At 47.0% G+C, this 15,115-nt stretch overlaps 1 protein-coding gene across 3 annotated transcripts in view; it reads left to right on the forward strand.

The window, feature by feature from the left end:
- LOC119970146 (tyrosine-protein kinase JAK2-like) overlaps positions 1–15,115 on the forward strand; it is a 274,667-nt gene that overhangs the window by 119,470 nt on the left and 140,082 nt on the right. The window contains exon 1 of one of the 3 annotated variants that reach the window (XM_038804240.1): positions 1,692–1,836. The exons of the other annotated variants lie outside the window; for them this stretch is intronic. The gene's annotated coding sequence lies outside the window, so the exon portion shown is untranslated. Of the gene's footprint in view, positions 1–1,691; positions 1,837–15,115 lie in introns of those variants that run through there. 3 annotated transcript variants of the gene reach the window in all.

Raw genomic sequence — 15,115 nt, forward strand, 5'->3', positions numbered from 1 at the left:
AGAAAGTTTACAGCTTAAACCAGAATAGGTCATTTCTTGGTGCCTCCCATGTCTCCCAAACCTGGGAATTAAGAATATAACCAGAAAATGCTGGAAAATGTTAACCAGCCAGGACTCATCAGTGGAGAGAGAGAGAAAATCAGAGTTCATGTTTCAGGTTGATCACCTTTCATTAGAATACCTTGTGACTTGAACTCCCTGTTTCTCACTCAATATTATTTCTCCATAGAATTCCTACAGTACAGAAGGAGGTCATTCAGCCCAGCGAGTCTGTACTGACCCTCCGAAAGAGCAGCCTACCTGGGCCCATTCCCCACCCTATTGCCATAACCCCACCAAACCTGCACATCTCTGGACACCAAGGGGCAATTTAGCATGGCCAATCTACCTAAACTGCACGTCTTTGGGCTGTGGACGGAAACCGGAACACCCGGAAGAAGCCCACACCGGCACGGGGAGAAAGTGCAAACTCCACACAGACAGTCTCCCAAGGTTGGAATTGAACCCGGGTCTCTGGTGCTATGAGGCAGCAGTGCTAACCACTGTGCCACCCCACAACTGTTGCCTTCTGTTTCCATCATTGCCAATTGTATTTCCGACTGGGGCCTGATGCTAATGCTTTGGGGACACGGGTTCAAATCCCATCACTGCAGCTGGTGGAATTTAAATTCGATGAACAGATCTGAAATATAAAGCTAGTCTCCGTAATGATGACCCATCTGGCTAAATTATATCCTTTAGGGATGAAAATCTGCCTGGACTTGCCTCTTTGTGTTACTCCAGCAATGTGATTGACTCTTAATTACCCTGTGAAATGGCCTAGCAAGCCAAGGGAAATTTGAGATGGGCAACAAATGCTGCCCTTGCCAGCGATGCTCACATCCCATGAAAGAATAAAGAATTAGTTGCATCTGGAGTATGTTGTGTTTGCATGAAGATAACAGTCTGTTTATCAACCCTATGTTCCAAGGCCTCATTTAATGCATTAAAACTATTCCACATATTTGCCTTTGGAACGGCCGTTCAGTCTAGATTAGATTCTAACTTGGGTTTAAAATAATAACTGGTTTGTGAATTATTGTGCTTATCAGCATGAAGGCTCTTAGATTTGCCAGAGCTCTTTCTCACTTCAGACAGTCCACATCAAACACCCCGATATAACAAGTAGCAGTGGATCCTGGATCCATATGCTGGCCTGGCTGTAAGAATACTTTGTAAAGATGATGCACTTTACAGGACTGAGCCCGGCGAAGCACCATCACGTCTGGGGGGCGGGGGCGGGGGGAGGACAGTGGGCGGGGGAGGGGGAGAGGGGAGGTAGGAGGAAGAGAGAGAATTTGCATTTATTTAGTGCCTTTCCCATTCACCGAGCACTTCACAGCTAGCGGAGTAGTTCTGAAGTGTCGTCCCTGTTTTAATGTAGGCAGGAATTAAACAATGCTGTTTTGACACTCAAAGCAGAAGTAAGGTTAAATGGAGGTTAAAAACATACTCAAAGAATGCATTGACCAGTTATCCTTCTGTGAGAGGACGGTTAAAGGAAGGGGAGGAGATCAGCTACTGCTGTTTGAGCTCTCTAATCTCTTCAAGACGAATGTTGTAGGCTGATATGAGGAGAGGGTTGCTTGTTTACGGTGGTTTTAGCACGTGGTGTTTTGCACTGGCATGTTGAAGACACCCTGATCACTGAACCACATTCTCTTTACGTTTAAATATAAGTCGGTCTGTACATCACCAACTTTATAGTGGAATGTTTACAATGAATAATAATGGGTGGAAAAGCTAGCCTACAAATTGGCATTTGAATTGGAGTGGAGCATCTTGACTTCGGCCAATGTGAGTGTTGCTCTTTGAGAGCAAATTTTAAAATATTTTTTTTAGCTTTGTATTTCTGGCTTGGAACGTATGGAACAGGATAAATAGGTTTATTGTTTTCTGGTAAATCTATTCGGTCAGCTTTTTTGCCAATTTTCTTTTTCATTCCTTATTTCCACATCAGACTTCTGACTGCAGTTTGCACCTCTCTTGTTTTTCATTGACCAGATAAGAACTTGAGGATTAAGGGTATTTTTGTTTTTAAAAAAAAAACAAGGGCCACTTAACCAGATCTGACAGGGAGAAACAGGAACTGGAACTGCACTATTTCATTTAAACGTTGAAACAAGTTGTCTTCTCGCTTGCTTTCCACTATGTGGGGTAACCTTTCCTGGTTAATGTCTATCAGATCCAAGGGTCATTGTGACACTGCCTGCCATGTTCAGCGAACCAGTTTCTTGGCCAATATAGGTGAAGGGAGAAGAAAGGGGAAATTGCACTGTCTTTTTCTACGTTTTGCTATGGCTGCCATTTTGCTTCCTCTTTTATTTTTGGTGAAGTTCTGATGGTTTCACATAAAAGTTAAAGATGTAATCCTTAATTTCAGTAAATCTTTTACAACTCCGGTTTGCTCAGTAATTGCGGTGAGGGTTCATGACTAACACTCTGTAGCGTGCCAAATTAAATACTATGGATGGGATTTTCTGGCCCACCCGTGGTGGGCCACATACCACATGCGGGGAACCACACAAAAAGGTGCCAGGCTGGCAGTACCAAGGTGCGCAGCTGCCATCGGGGTTCCAGGGCACCACCCGGGCCTGAGCTCGGCACCCGGGGGGCATCCGATTACCAGGGAGACCAAGTGCTGTGGAAACCTGTGTGAAGCAGTACCACGGCGAGGTCTCCCAGGCGTGGCCGTTCGATCCCAAACCCTGGGAGACTCCGGTGCACTTAAATTTGCAAATATGGAACCTGCCCAAATATGGATTCTGCCCAGTGAGGGCGAGATCCAGATCTTGATGTCTCGCTAGACCTTGCGAGGCGTTCCAAGCGTCGTAAATCTCCTGAGAGGCCTCTTGAGAGTTTAACAGCCTCATCAGATCACCGAGTTGGGCGCAACAAGGCCATGCACTCGCAGCCATAGTCTTTGGTGGGGTCAGGAGCTGCACCTGCCGTGGGACCTTCTGATCCCATTGAAGACTGATCAAAGTGCAGTACTTAGCACATTCTATGCCTTCCTTTCAAGAAAGTTCCCATTTGAAGTGGACCTTGACACCCCTGAAGCTGTGAACTTCCTTGCAACAGGTTGCAATGTAATTGCTTAAAAAACTCTGCGGTGTTGTGCGTTTTCTCGACTACTAGGTCTTTTCCGTGGCCCTGTTCCAATTAGGGAATCAGTGAATTTGCCTTCTTTCTATATTGTCTATGTCCGAATGCTTAAAGTCGACAGGTATCGAATGATACCACCACGAGTTTCAACTGGCTATCGATCAAAGAGCCAAACACCAGTTAGTTAGTTCAAGGTCAAGGGTACTTTATTTACATACAATCAGTCATGCAACATAAACACTACTAGTCAACTACTCCTATTACTAAGATGACCTGTACTTAACTTTGGGCACCCGGCTTAGGTCAGGAAACAGTGGCCACTGTTCAATTCTGGATCTCTTGGGTTTGAAGTGGTAACTGCTGCTCAGCTGGGCTCATCTGTCTGGTAGTGGGTGTCGTCTGGTAGTGGGTGTTGAACTCTAACTTGCTTCTGGTGTTGCTGCAATTGGCGATGGCCGTGACCGGCGTACCAAGGCCAAAAGAGAGCGAGCATATGGCGAACTCATCCTTTATACTCTGAAGGGGTGGGGTTTGCGCTCTTTTTGGGGGGGGGGGGGGGGGGGGGTTTGTGCTCTTTTGGGCGGTCCTTTGATTTGCGCCTTGCTAATTGGCTGATCCCTGATCACTCTCTTCGATACCTTAGCCAATAAGTGGGCGAGGGTCTGGATGGCTGGGTGTGTCCCAAGCGGTCATTGACCCCAATGTCTGGGACTGCCCCGGTTGCTGGAGTACCAGTCCTTTGATTTGGGGGAGATGGGTCATCACCTGCTAATTGGCCTGATCAACATGCTAATGGGACGGAGTTTTGATGCCGTCTGGACTTTGCTGACAATTTTGCATTTCAGGCTCTGAGCCTGCCCGATTCTTGGCTTAATCGTTTTACCCATCAGTCTTTGCGAGTTGCTCTGTACCTGATTGGAAGTGGCCATCCCAGATGGCTACAGCGGTAGTGTGGCCCCTTTTAAGAGGTGAGCCCTTGCAGTCCATGTGACCAGTTAGTAGCCTATTGATCAGGAGTACACAAATCCCAACCAGTGGGGAAAACACACAGGGACCTGTGAGCGGACTCCTGGGCAAAGTGGACACTGGAGCCAGGGACTGAAGTCTAGTGACTCTGTGCCTGTATATAGATTACTTTTACTTGTTGTCAATAAACCCTTGTTCAATCATACTCGAAGTCTCACGGTATTGCCTCAAACCACCACATTGGTGACCAGTGTAAACCCGATCAATCGCAGGTTTTCAGTAGTTCAGAATTGAAGGGAGAAGTCTTTAAGACGAACAGAGAAATCTAAAAGCATCGACAGTATCACAGAACAGTGAGTGAGAAATGGCCACGATTGAGAAACTTGCCCCATTCGACCAGGGGGCCGAAGACTGGAGCCAGTATATTGAGCAGCAGCTTCATTACATTTTTACAGCAAACAAAATAATGGAGGAGGATAAATGGAAGGTTATTCTATTAACAGTTTGTGGGTCCCAGACCTACAGCCTCATAAGGAATTTGCCATCCCCGGAGACTCCCAACACACTGTCGTTCGACCAGTTGGTGAAGCCGGCCAGGGAACATTTCAATCCCAGATCCTCAAAACGTATTGCAGAGATACAAGTTTAATTGGGCTGTCAAGGACCTTGGAGAGGTGATCTATGCCTTCATCGCCAGACTCTGCCAAATGGCTGAGAGTTCGGCACAGCACTCAGCGACATGCTATGCGCTTGTTTGATATGCAGTATTAACAACATAATTGTGCAAAAGAAGTTTCTGGCTGAAACAAAGGTTACGCCGGGCAGGACGATCAAAATAGGCAACCAAGTGTGCCGGGTGGGGCACATTAGAGTTTCAAAACATGCAAGGGGACGAGATGAGCCAGCTGTGGGGACGGTAGGGCTGCAAGGGCCGCAGCCAGGTCAACAGGCAAAGAGGAAATTCAGCCACGATCCCAAGGACAGGATCGTAGTCGGTGGTCAGGGAAGAAAATGGGATGTCAGCCCAGAAGTCAAGGTGATTGCTACTGATGTCGTGTTGACCAATGCCAAGAAGTGTGCCACTGCAGAAAGTTTTTTGTTTTCAAAGCAGTAGTCATCCAGGCACGTTGTCGCGCCAGGCAGAATGCACCAAATCAAAAAAAAAGTAATGACTCCAGTGAACAAAGTGAAGAGGAATTCTGATGAAGAACCTAAAACATACAGATTAAAATTAAGCAGGGCCTGGCGCTTTACAGATTAAAAATGGTGAAAGTGAGCAAAACAACCCCAATCTCTGAGCAATTGGAGCCAGTAGGCAGCACCAGTGCTCCTGTGGTAGAGCCAGAACAGAGGGAATCTTGGAATTCTGAGGAGGCTCCATCGATGACCCAGGAGGGAGCTGGAGAAGGGAATGCCCCTGCTGTGGTGGTCGAACCTCCAAGATAATCGTCCATGAATGACAATGTTGCTACCTCAGTTGGAGGAGCCGGTTGGGGAACGAAGAAGCTCCACGAGACCCAGAAAATCCCCCAGCAGATTGACATTGTGATGAACTGTCATGGATTCTCTCCGCTTGTGTTTCTCAACCTTACTTTTGTACATAGCCACTATATAACCTGTTCTGTAAATAGATTATTGAGGAACTTGTGGAGGGTGGGAAGTGGTATCTCGGCCCCTTTTAAGGGGATGGCGGTCATGGACCACGTGACTGGCTTGGGGTGACTGATATTGTGTGGCAGCCCCCCCCCCCCCCCCCCCCCCCCCCCCCCCCCCACCTCCCCACCCCCCTAACCTTGACCAATGGGGGATAAAGCACCGGGCCCTGCTTAATTATTGAAGGTTATTGCCTTCACTCCTTGCTCCTCCTGTTATAAAAGATTACATCTATTATTTTTAATTTGTAATCTTGTTGAATGACGGATCGTGAACAAATTTTGGCAGATAAGCTGCTGTATGTTGCTTCCACATCAATTATCCCACTTTTTGTGTACAGTGAATCTTTGTAATATTCTGAAAGAGAACAGAGTTTGATATGTGTGGAAACAATTCTTCACTGTTTATACAGAACGAATAGTATTTGGCACCCACACTTGGGAACTTGACAAATTATGCCTACAACTAATGAGTTATGTTGGCTCCATGTCATACAAGGGTGTGATAAAGAACAGATTTACCCAAAAAGGCGCACACGTCCATACACAGATAGTCAGCCAATCTCCCACAATAGCTGGAGGGAAAGAAATGTATGAGTGTACAGTAAAGCGTTAGCAGCACAGTAACATAGTGGTTAGCACATTTGCTTCACAGCTCCAGGGTCCCAGGTTCGATTCCCGGCTTGGGTCACTGTCTGTGCGGAGTCTGCACGTCCTCACCGTGTGTGCGTGGGTTTCCTCCGGGTGCTCCGATTTCCTCCCACAGTCCAAAGATGTGCAGGTTAGGTGGATTGGCCATGATAAATTGTCCTTTGTATCCAAAATTGCCCTTGGTGAGGTTACTGGGTTATGGGGATAGGGTGAAGGTGTTGACCTTGGGTAGGGTGCTTTTTCCAAGAGCCGGTGCAGACTCGATGGGCCGAATGGCCTCCTTCTGCACTGTAAATTCTATGATAATCTATGATAATGTGAGAGAGATAATGCCAAGATGAACAAGTAATGCTGGAGTTCTTCACAGTCGGCAAAGGGTAGCCAGGCTCAAAGGAAACTGAAGGCAAATTTAAGTAACTGTGGAATCACGCAGTCTTTATAAAACATGTTTTGTTAAAAACTAGCAGGTTCCAATCATTTTCAATCATCTGCTATGCCAACCTGTAGGCAGATGAGGAAATCAATTGTGGAATTACGCCATAGTAAGAAGCACTGCAGACTATTTGGGGGAAGTTAAGACTATGCTGACCCTTGCTGCTTTATCAGCCATTTCTAACCACCCCAATGAGATCGCGAGGCTTTAAGGAAGCCCAAAATCTTACACCTACCTCGGGTGAGGCCGAGAGTGGCCACGATTTTGAAGGAAAACGTTTTTTCTGAAAGACTTAAAAAAAAAAGAGTTATTCCACTTGCCTTGATTGGCACAGCAAGTGTGAGCAACAGGGAACCCTGACCTGGATGTTATTGTGTTTGCTGGCTTCCTACACTGTCTGCATGAGCAGTTTCGATTGCTCTTTTAATATTTGACCTGCACCAGTGAACTTTAATAGTATCGTTGGAATCAGCAAATAAATGGGACTTTTTGACTGCACGAGGGAAACATCAAATAGAATTTGTAAGCTAGTGACGTCTTTGAAGCAAAGATGTAACCACATGAGGCCAAGAGTGGAGCTGTTTTTTTTTAATGACCAAATGTGTAAATGTAGGCGCTGTTCATGAACTGCCGAGTACCCATGTCAAGCAGTGCCAAGTTGGCCTGCGTAGCAGAGCCCTATTTCCACAGGAAACCAAAGCTATCCAGGTGGCTATTCTGTGGATCACTCGGGTAGCGAAATGACCCATGATGGATCTTGCAGACAATGGTGCAACAACACTGTTCAAAAATGGACGTAGGTAACCGATTGATGTATTCAGTTATGTGCTGGATGGCAAAGCGAAGAGTTTAAAATGCCTTAGAACTTGGTGGATGCGTATGCGGATCTTGGCAGTTCTGTAGTGGGCCTGGCAAAGAATGGATCCCACAGAATTCAGCAGGTTCAGATTGGCTTCATGTCGACATCAGGGGCGGGATTCTCCCCTACCCGGCGTGACGGAGGGTCCCGGTGTAGGGGAGTGGCGCCAACCACTCGGAGGTCGGGCCTCCCCAAAGGTGGGGAATTCTCCCCACCTTTGGGGGCCAGCCCCGCGCCAGAGCGGTTGGCACCAGAAGACTGGCGCAAAAAATCGGCGCTCCCGGCAGCGGGGCTGGCCGAAAGGCTTTCACCGGTCGGCGCATGCGCTGGCAGTGACGTCAGCGGCGGTTGGCCGCTGACGTCACTGCCGGCGCATGCGCGATGTGGGGTTCTCTTCCGCTTCCGCCATGGCGAAGTCCGTGGCGGGCGCGGAGGAGAAATAGTGCACCCAGGGCACTGGCCCGGAGTCTGAGCGGGGGGCCCCAATCGCGGGCCAGGCCACCGTGGGGGCACCCCCCCGGGTTCGATCGCCCCCCCGCCGCCCCCAGGACCCCGGGGCCCGCTCGCGCCGCTGATCCCGCCGTTCCAGAGGTGGTTCAAACCTTGGCGGCGGGAGAGGCCTCCCAGCGGCGGGACTTCGGCCCATCCGGGCCAGAGAATCACAGCAGGGGCCTCTCCGATCGGAGTGGCGAGATTCCCACCACCGCCACTTCCCGGGTGGTGGAGAATCTCTGCCACGGCGGGGGCGGGATTTTCGGCGGCCCCAGACGATTCTCCAACCCTGCTGGGGGTTGGATACTTTCGCCCCTGATTTTTACATTGGCCATGAGTCATGGAATCCCTACAGTGCAGAAGGGGGCCATTCGGCCCATCGGGTCTACACCGACCCTCTGGAAGAGCACCCTACCTGGCCTTATTCCATTAAACCCACCCAACCCGCACAGCTTTTCGACACTACGGGCTAATTTTACCGCAGCCAATCCACCTAACCTGCACATCTTTGGACTGTGGGAGGAAACTGGAGTACCTGGAGGAAACCCACACAGACACGGTGAGAAAGTGCAAACTCCAAGGCCAGAATTGAACCCGGGTCCCTGGCGCTGTGAAGCAGCAGTACTAACCATTGTGAAATGAAAATGAAAATCGCTTTTTGTCACAAGTAGGCTTCAAATGAAGTTACTGTGAGTTACGCAGTTAAGTTACGCAGTACAGTTAAGTTACGCATTCCGGCGTCTGGGGAGACTGGTACGGGAATTGAACCATGCAGCTGGCCTGCCTTGGTCTGCTTTAAAAGCCAGCGATTATAGCCCTGTGCTAAACCAGCCCCTTACTGTGACCCTTGCTGCTTTATCACCCCACTGTGCCAGTGGCCGGTAAGGAGGAAAGACAATCGCCTACCGCATGGTTTTCATTCAAGCTAAATTTCAAGTCTTCGGATGTCTGAACTGATTCTATGGCCCAAGGATTGCAGCAATGGCTGATCTTGTGAGGAGCAATGTGAGCTCACCCTCTGGATTGTGCTGTGTTTGCATCATGCATTACTGGCTATTTAAAATGATAACAGCGCAATGATGTCAACGTTGACCATAAGAACTTCATGCCCAATGACCTATCTCCAAACAGTGAAACAGAATGACACATGGATACTTTCGCCCCTGATTTTTACATTGGCCATGAGTCATGGAATCCCTACAGTGCAGAAGGGGGCCATTCGGCCCATCGGGTCTACACCGACCCTCTGGAAGAGCACCCTACCTGGCCTTATTCCATTAAACCCACCCAACCCGCACATCTTTTCGACAGAAGAAGAAATTGGGTAAATGAGAGTAAAATTAGAGAGTGACGAAGCAAGCTGATTAAGAGAAAGAAAATGAAAAGTAAGAAAGAAATGAAAAAGGACCTGTTGGAATCAATTGCATTTGGTGGACATGCTGTTTAGCTTCTTGAGAAGTTGAGTGAAGTGTGATAATTGTGTGCAATTTACAAATATCCTTGAGTCATGAATCATTAAACCAGCATGATATTTATAATGAGGAGCAAGTGGATCATGGAACTATTGGAAATGTCTGACAAACAAATGCTTGGAGCCACCACCTCTGTCACCTACCACGCTGGTAGTTGCATGATAAAATGATGGAGTTGTTGACGGATCATTGCAATTATTCTCCCATCAGTTAGTCTACAAAGGATCCAGACGTAGAATCATGAGATGACGATAACCCAAATAGTAGAGCACTTTTGGAACCAAAGTTCCCTTTTTCTTCTAAGCATGGTACACTTACACGATATGTCTCATCGCATCCCTTCAGTGCCGAAGGAGGCCATATGACCCATTTAGCCTGCACTAACCCTTGGAAAGAACGCCTTACATAGATCCAAGACCCGTCCCATCCACGTCACCTCACCTAATCTTTGGGCACCCAAGGGACAATTTTGCATGGTCAATCCACCTAACCGACACATCTTTGGACTGTGGGAGGAAACCAGAGCACCCGGAGGAAACCCAGGCAGACACTGGGAGAAAGTGAAAACTGCACACAGTCACCAAAAGTCAGAAATGAATCCGGGACCCTGGTGCTATGAGGCAGCAGTGCTAATCACTGTGCCACCGTGCCGGCCCAAATTAATAACGCTGTTAACCGCTATGTTTTCTGAAAGAAATCTATCTCGTTTGCATTTTTGAATGTCAAAACAGCTTTGCAGCCTGAAAATAATTGTCTTGCACCATTCAGGATGAATTCCCATCCCTGTATGAGCAGAGGGCAATTTCTTTTTCCTGTAGCGGGGGGAGGTGTGCTCTTGAGATTTTCGAGAATTAATTTAATTAATTTGAATTAATCAAGGGACTATTTTTCATTTTTTGGGCCTCCCTTTCAATTCCCACCAACTCCTTTATCAGGGATTCAGTATGGTGTGACATTAGCTTTTGTATTTCTGTTCACATATGGGGTAATCTGGACCCTCGCAGAAACATAATTTGGATAATTAATTGATATCCTCAATAATTATTACCCTTCCATTAAACGTGAAGCCACAGCACACAAGGAAACACACATTAGTTTCCTTGACAAATTGGCACAAGATTCAAGCTTGCAAAAGTTTTTTTTTCAATGTAACAGGCGCACCCTTCTACACACAAGAAGCAATTAATCTAAACATGCCTTCTGTGGACAGAATTTGTTTTAACCACATGTGCAGAAAACTGGAAGATTTTAACCAAGTAGTTACTATCTTTTTTACTGCACATTAGGTCTTAATCTGAGATTAAATTTGAAATTGATCTAGCATTGGCATATATCTAGCACCAATTGCTGTTTCCAGAAGAGAGTTCCAAACTTCTAACACCCTTTGTGCGTAGAAGTGTTTCCTAATTTCAATCCTTAAAAGCCCATCACCCTAGTCCCAGACTCCCCTAAATTAATTGATCATTTTGTCATAAAAAACACTATTAAAAATACAAGTTGTTAATTACTTTTGGGATCTTAGTATGTGCACGATGGTTGCATGTTTGTGTCCATTAAAATGATTGCACCTCAAGTAGTTCACAGTATGTGACACTTTAAGATATGATAAACATAACTGCAAATCTTTCTTATGAAACAAGTGTTTATTTAAATGATCAAATTGACACTGTGTACATTATGATTGTATCCATTACATAGCTCCTGAACTTATGCAGCCTCAGGCTAGAGGCTCCACATCAGTTGCAAGGAATCCAATACTTCGGTAACATCAAACTTTCCTGGCTCCCAGATAGTTGAGTATTCCTTTGTTGACGGGTTTAAAACCATCCTCTCATGCTCACAGCCTCTTCCCCACCCCCCCCTCCCCCAATCAGTCTTTCTCCCTTTGCTCTACCTCAGCCTCTACCTCATGCTGCTCCCCCCCCCCCCACGCCTCAAATCCCTCAGAAGACTTTCCTACCACAGCATCCTCTCTCTCACAACCTCTCTCTTCCCATAACCTGTCTCCCAGTCATCGCCTCTCTTTCACCACCCCTCTCACTGTGACCACTCCAGTGCTCAAGCTGACTCACTACCACTCCCGTTCCAACTGCTCATTACTCCTCCAATCGCAGGCTGTTACTCTCCTGTGTTTTCTGCTAATGGGCTTACATGTGAATGACTTTTCTCTCAAATAGTCACCGTCACAATTGATTTGCCTGTCGGACCCATGTATTTGAGCCCTGGTGTAGAAGCAGGATTAAACCAGATGCATGGGTTCAGATCTTTTGCAACAATACCCCGAGTGTACATCAAAGCAGGTTTTATAAGACTTGACCATCTGTCAAGAATGAACACTTTTAAATAGTGAATTTGGAAAGTTTATTAACCATAACCTTCCAAGTCAGAAAGATGAAAAGCAAAATATCACTTAACGGTAATTAGCAATAATTAACTGCAAGAGGAAAAACTTCACTTTAACCATTGAACAGCCTTTTCACCACTTTCCTCAGCTGATCAGGCCAAGACATGATGTGAAAACACGTCAACAAAGATGGTTTCTTGAGTCCTTCATTTTATACCTTAAAAGATGTTGGCCGATATTCTCTGTTTGGGAGACTGAGGAGTGAATTATCCACTGGCGGGATTCTCTGGATTCTCTGTTCCGCTGGCAGCGCACCTACCATGTGTGCGGATTTCCCGGTGGGGTGGCCATAATGGGAGACCCCATTAACCAGCGGTGGGAACAGAGAATCCCGCTGCCAGTGATGGCATGCTGCCGAGGAACATGTGGCTAGGGGACAGCGAAAGGTGTTGACGCTGGGACTGAATTGCGTGCGATTTGCATTCCTCTTGGGGGTGCTATTAGGGGAGCAGTTCAGGATAGCAAATTCTTTGTAATTTTTTATAATCTTTATTGACACAAGTAGGCTTACATTAACACTGCAATGAAGTGACTGTGAAAAGCCCATAGTTGCTACAATCCGGCCCCTGCTTGGTTACACAGAGGGAGAATTCAGAATGTCCAAATGACCGAACAGCACCTAAATGTAAATTACCTAAATGTGCCTCTGCCAGCCCGGCAGTTCCACTTGGGCAATGTGACAGTGCCAGGATGGCAGTGCCAAGATGCCCAGGTGGCAGGTTGCTATTCCAGAGTTTGGGCTCGGGGGGGGGGGGGGGGGGGGGGGGGGCTCAGGGAACCCCTAAGAGTTAAGTTGGGGGTTGCAGGGTTCCGGATGGGGACTCTAAGGGGCGATCGAGAGATTGGGGTGGCATTTAAAAATGGTGCCCTGATCTCTTCCTGCACGGACGAGCTCAGCTGGAAATGAGGTTGGGGCCTCGGCAGGGCGTTCCTCGTGAGGCCACAAAAAGCAAGAGTTCGGTTGATAGCAGGATTGTTCTCAGCACTGCAGGCACCGGGAAATAGTCCATTATACGCGCCCAAAATGTGACTCTGTGTTCTGGGTGTGAAATCGTGTCCCTTGATGGCCTTGACTGAATTGATGAATAGGGCTTTTTTTATTTGTTGGGGGGGGGAGGGGGGGGGGGGGGGGGGGTTTATCAGGCTGTCTCAATTACTGATTGACAGACAGTTAAGTTAATCACGCTGCCCAATGAAGCCCAACCACCCCGGGCATCCAATGGTCTGGGAGGCCCCCTCCGTGTTATAACACCTGGTCCGTGTTAAGCGTTGTCATGGCGAGGTGTTTCGGGCATGGGCGTTTGTTCCTGGCCTCAGGAGCATGGGGCGCCGACCTATTTAAATGAGCTTAATGGCTCTCTTAAACATGTAAATTTGGACCTCATCCAGCAAAGGTGAGGCCCAGATCGCGATCTCGCAAAGTGTTCCAGGCATCACAAATCCTGCGAGGGGGAGATTCAACGGCCTCGTCCCATCGCCAAGTTATCGTTCCAGTCTGGCTGGGAAGGCAACATTTTACAATTCTCATAATTTCTGCCAAGTGTGCTTGGAATCAAAAATTAAATATATATAATTATAAAACATTAAATATTGTAGACTTTGTGTTGCAGGTTATATTTACAGCCTTACTGATACATTTGTTGATTAATTGCTTATTATTTAACAGTCTCACAATTAAGGCTCCGTATTTAACTGACCTGGCTGGTTTTCAATAATGCAGTAACTGATTAAGTTTAAAAAAAAATGTCTTCAAGGTTAGTTCAAACTAGTTTCTGACCATCTTAAGTTTATTATGGTAAATAATACGTTGATTCAGGCTTACTGCTGATGTGAAAATTCACCGGTGTCCGCTTACTTGCAGTTTAGCAGGCGCCACAAGTGATGGTTGCCAGTTAAGCAGAAATCAAAGATGTGAAAAATCCTGTTGGCCTCCCAAGTCCCTGGGGCATTGGGGACTAAACTGGTTGCCTTGAGGCCACCATCTGGTAGCAGACTAGGGAGGGTGGGGTTGCAGCAGAAATCGAGGCAGGCTTTTGAGGTCCTCCCAGCCTGTGTAATCACAGCTGCAGCTGCCACAGTGGTTCCCCTCCACATTGGTAGCTGTCCATATTTTTTCAATTAAAAAATTGAAAGCGCTGATGAACGAGCACCTCAAGATGGAGCCCCCCCCTTCTCTCTCTTACCTGAAACTGCAGGCCGCTGCCCACCCCCCCCCCCCCCCCCCCCCCCCCCCCCCCCGAGCTGCAGGACCCCATCATTTCCGCGTAGCTTCAAGAATCTGGTCAGTGCTCTTTTAACAGGATTACGTGCTTCCCCTACGGCTTCTATATCATAACAGTCCAATATCATAACCCCTATTGACCCCAACAGGGGTCACGACCCAAGTCCTAAACCCCTGCCCTCGAATGGGGTATTGATGCCAAGACTGATGCACAATTCCTGCTTAGATGGAAAATTTATTTTTGAAAAAAGGGTCTCGAAACCTCTCGTAGTGGGACTGCAGTTTCATTGTTCCGTTTACACCTCTCAAGTTGTGTGTTATGTCAGGACCATACATCTGATCCTTAACATTGTCCTCACAGCGTGAATTGCTGGTACAAAATGTCAGCAATTTGCATCACCAATGTAAATTAAGGAATTCCATGGCACAAAATTAATTACGATGGGGAGGCGAGTGGTGAGCAAACAATTGTTTTGGTTTTGGCAAGGCTAATGGTAGAGAGCCACAAATTTTCCGGCAGTTTGTGGTGTATAGGAACTCGTGGCATATCTCTATGCAACCAGAATATATTTAACAATTTTAAAGATACTTTTTCAGCACGATCTAGGCTACACATTAGGAAATTGCCATGTGAGAGTACCTTTAAGAAATAGATGTTTAAGAAATGTACCTTAAGAAATGGGTGTTTATCAATGATGTCAGAGTGTGGGTGGAGCTGGGCTGTCTGTCAGCTTTTTACTTTCGTTTTAGGCTGCTTGCTGTAGGGTGTGCTTTAGTTTCCTTTTCAGAGCTGGCTTACTGCAGTCACAGCCAGAAGGGGT

Source organism: Scyliorhinus canicula, chromosome 8, assembly GCF_902713615.1.
Source record: "Scyliorhinus canicula chromosome 8, sScyCan1.1, whole genome shotgun sequence".
NCBI classification, from domain to species: Eukaryota; Metazoa; Chordata; class Chondrichthyes; order Carcharhiniformes; family Scyliorhinidae; genus Scyliorhinus; species Scyliorhinus canicula.